The 4,388-nt window shown below is 41.5% G+C and overlaps 1 long non-coding RNA gene across 1 annotated transcript; it reads right to left on the bottom strand.

The window, feature by feature from the left end:
- Positions 1 to 236: 236 nt before the first annotated feature.
- Positions 237 to 3,632, bottom strand: LOC121269192. Its single transcript, XR_005941319.1, has 3 exons — positions 3,565 to 3,632; positions 575 to 754; positions 237 to 414 (listed from the first exon to the last, which is right to left on the bottom strand). It is a non-coding gene; the product is annotated as an uncharacterized LOC121269192 (long non-coding RNA).
- Positions 3,633 to 4,388: the final 756 nt, after the last annotated feature.

Below are 4,388 nucleotides of genomic sequence, written 5' to 3'. Positions count from 1 at the left end.
CCCTGAAAGACAGATTTCCAACAGTGGAGCACTCCCTCAGTACTGCACTGAAGCAAGAGCCTGGATTTTGTGCTCAAGTCATGTGGATTTTGAACCCACAAATCTCTACCTTAGAAACGCTGCTACCCCCTGAGCAAAGATGGCACCCTGATAACTTTAATATAATAAATATTATATAATTATGCAGGTAACGTCTTAAATATTATCTAACTAATAATCAATACACAGACTTTGAGGTGTTCATTAATTTATTCACTTTCAACAAAAAAAGCACAGTTAATAAAAAGTGTTCAATGGCTGTTAGTTTCCTTTCATTCCACATTGAGTTATCTGGGCAGCATCTTCAAAATTTTCCATTTCTCTGCTGCTGTTGGAAACACTCCCATCGTGTTGATATTTTTACTGTGCCATTTACTGTAAGTGGAAGACATTAACAATCCACAGCTAATCATTATTAACCATGTTCTCAGTATCTGCAGAACTGTTTCCATATTATTAATAACTGGACCATTGAGATGCTGGTTCCCCCCCAAATTACTACTATTCAAAATTTGCATATTGAACCCAACATTACCAATGCTGCTGGACTCCTTCAATGTCAATGTCCATCTTCTCAAGAATGAAGGTAGATGTTCAAGTGTCCAGCAAAAAACTTTGTTAGCGGCACTTATCACTCTTAAGATGGTTCCGGCTGATATTTGCTCAAATAAAGGCACAAGAGCCTCTTTTCTGCTACTTGACTCCTTTCCTGGGACTGTGTTCAGATAAATGACATGGGTTACATTTATACCTACAGATACAGCGACTGCAATATGCCTAACATGAGTCAGCATGTTCTGGAAACCCAGCTCATCAATAATGCCATTGGTACTGCCACGTTTACAGCTACAGGTATCTGAACCATGCGTGTCTAACCTGGGTCAGAAACTTCTGGAACCATTTTGGAATATAAGTGGAATCTGTGGAAATTAAATACCTGTCTCTGGTTTATTAATAAGACTTCAAATATTTTTAAAATCTTGCTTTTCTGTAACTGTTGAGACATGAAAGTTAGAAAACTGCCAATCGACAAAGGTTACTCGTATAAACTCGCGACTATATTGGCGCGTTCGAGCCAGGGACTGTCCCAGGAATTTTACAAGGGGATCAGATCAGCCAGAAATAGAAGAGAAATTTGGCAGATTTTGCAAACTTGTTAATGTGCGCTTATCACTAATAAACACCAAAAACTTACAGCTAATTAATGTCTGATTTCTTACTCTGCAGCTACCTCCCTTCCAGCTCAGACAGAACAATCTGGTGATTTAGAATTTGGTGAGGCCCAGCAGCCAATTTATATACAGCCACGGTTCCACAAACAGCAATGAGATAAATGAGAGTTAATCCATTTCTTTCAGCCAGAGATACCAGGGAAACGTTCCTTCTCTTCTTAGAATAGTGGCACGGAGCATTTTAAATGCACCAGAGAGGCCAGACAGATCCTAACCCTGGAAAACAACCCTGAAATCTTGTCACTGCCTGCACATCACCAAAAGCTTCAACGCTAATTTACCATGTGCTTTCTTACTCTGTAGCCTTCCTCCTTCCAGCTCAGAGGGAACAATCCAGTGATTTCGGACATGGCGAAAGATAGCAGCCAATCTGCATGCAGCAAGGTTTCGCAAACAGCAATCAGATAGATGAACAGTTTTTTTTAAGGGCTGTTGGCTGAAGGATAAATATTTTTTAAGACGGCGGGAAAACTGACCTTCTATGCTTTCAATAGCACCACAGGATTCTTTACATCTAACTAAAAGGCAGTCAGTGCCTCAGCTTCTTTTCCAAAAGATGGCAGCTCGGGCGGTGCTGCATTCCTCAGTACTGCATTAGGATCATCAGCTGAGGTTATGCACCCAACTCACTATAGTGGGTTATGAGCCCATGACCTTCTTTTCTAGAAGGAGAGGGTGCCAGTACAGAGCCAAGAAAAGTCGGATAGATGACCCACTCCCTGTTGTAAGTGTGTCGTCCTTTGAGAGTAAACTAGTTTGTGAAACTGGAAAGTGCCTTAAGCTAAAGAAAGGTTAGAGATACTTTCAGGAGTGGCGTTAAACTGAGGCCCTGTCTGCCCCCTCAGATGGATGTAAAAGATTCCTTGGCACCATTTTGAAGTAAAGAGGTGGAGTTCCATTTTGCTAGTATTTAAGCTTCACCCAACATCAGTAAAACAGATATGCTTGAGTACCTCAGGGAATAAGAGATGGTAACAGTAAGGAATTTCACTTATTCCTAAATTACCCTCAGTCTTTTTCCTGCTACTTTATTGGATCTCCCAGGAGGTTGTGTAACTAGGGTAGGTTGTTGACACATGAGGGCTGCATTCTGTCTGGTCGGGCTGTGCTTGCCAGACCAGAAGATCTTTCATATTGCTGCAAAGAGAGGCGAGTTGCTGAAGCTTTTTGTCTTGCACTCCTCAGGACAAATGCAAGAATGCCAAATTTCAAACGATCACTATAATTTATATTACAAGAGAGACGGATGTTGATTGGTTGACAAGTCAATTCTGATTGGCTGAGGCATTGCTATTGCGAAAGCAACAGGGAACTATAGGCTCCCCAAGTTCCTGGGAATTAAAAAAGGCGCAAGGCTTGAAGATATTTCTTTTGTTTGCAGCGAACAGGTCACTGCATATGAATGTTTGTCACTTTTAGCAAGTGTAAATGAGCCATGTAAGGAACTTGACCGATTATCTTAATTGGTGGTTAGTGTAGTTATTAGCACACTCAAGTTTGTGATCTATAAAATTTGACATTCTTGCCTGATGAGCGCAAGACAAGAAGCTTTGGTAACATGTCCCTCTTTTCAGCCATATTCAAGTTCTGTAGTACCAAGAAGATCTTCTCCTGTTTTTTTTTTTGTGTGTATGTTTATGTGTTTGAACTGTACCACTACAGAAAAGAACACCCATCCATTCTGCCCTAGAATCGCTGGTATTCATATCATAATAAAATATCCCAAGTTACTTCAGAGGAATATCATCAGACAAAATTTGACAATGAGTCACACTAAGAGAGATTGGAATAAACAAAAGCTGAGCCAAAAGAGGCAGATTTTAATGAGTGACTTAAAGGAGGAGGGAATGGTAAGCGAGATGGAGAGAGTCAGGGAGGGTATCCCAGAGCTTAAGGCCTATACAGTTGAAGGCACAGCTGCCAATGGTGCGGTGAAAGAAATCAGGGAGGCAGAAGGTTGGAAGAACAAAGACATCTCAGACTGTGGAAGGGCTGGAGAAGGTTATAGACATAGGGAGGGGTGGGGCCTTGGAGGGGTTTGAAAACAAGAACTTAAATTTTAAAATCAAGGCTTTGCCAGATCAGGTCAGTGAGAACAGGGATATGAAGGAGACTAAGTGCGAGTTAGGATATGGGCAGTAGAGATTCTTAGGGGCTCAAGTTTAGAAAGGGTGGTAGATCAGATGTTGGCTGGGAAAATATTGGAATAGTTAAGTCTGGAAGTAACAAAGGCATGTGAGAGGGTTTCAGCTAGTCAGGAAAAGGCAGAATCATATTCCTGTTTACAGTATACCTGTCAGATTGAAAAGATACACAGCGGGATTAGCATCCTTATTATCTTTTGGTGTCCTCACTTCTCGCAGACCCCAGATTTGTTTGTATAAAATATGGCAATTTCTGTCTGTAGATTCCCTAGAGATGAGTAATTGCATTGAAGGATTCTGTACCTTGTTCTCACTGCAGGATTCCTTGACAGCTTCACAAATAAACTGGGAAGACATATGTCATAAAAACAGAAAATTCTGGAAAATTCTAATCAGCAGGTTCAGGCAGCATCTGTGGAAAGAGAAACATTGATGAAAAGTCGTTAACTTGAGACATTAACTCCTGTCTCTTCTGATGCGACCTGATGTTTTGGGGTAAATTCAGCGTTTAATTTCAGATTTCCAGGCAGCTGCAGTGTTTTTATTTGTCTAAATTGTTTCCTAAATTGGCTGGGATCTTCTGGCCCAGTCCGTGGTGGGAATCCATGTGGCTGGACGGAAAATTGGACGGACCAGCCAAAGGTCCGTTGAGTTCGGACGGGAATTTGCCAACGGGACCGGAAAATCCCGGCCTTAGTCTTTGTAATCAACAACAACAATTGGCAATTATGCGGCGCTTGTAAAATGGGCTGAGGCACTTTACAGGAGTATTATCAAGCGAAGTTTAACCGAACCAACTAAAGGAGATGTTAGGACGGATAATCATGAGCTTGGTCATAGAAGTCAACTTTTGAAGGAGCGTCTGGAAATAGGAAAGGAAGGTGGAAAGGTATAAGGGGGAAATTCCAGAGATTCGGGCCTAGGCAGCTGAAGGTATGGCTGCAAATGCTGGAATGATGGGAAGTGACGTAAT

This window comes from Carcharodon carcharias, chromosome 23, assembly GCF_017639515.1.
Source record: "Carcharodon carcharias isolate sCarCar2 chromosome 23, sCarCar2.pri, whole genome shotgun sequence".
Lineage (NCBI taxonomy): Eukaryota > Metazoa > Chordata > Chondrichthyes > Lamniformes > Lamnidae > Carcharodon > Carcharodon carcharias.
The sequence above is the reverse complement of the archived record's forward strand: the minus strand, read 5'-3'. Positions and strand labels throughout refer to the sequence as shown.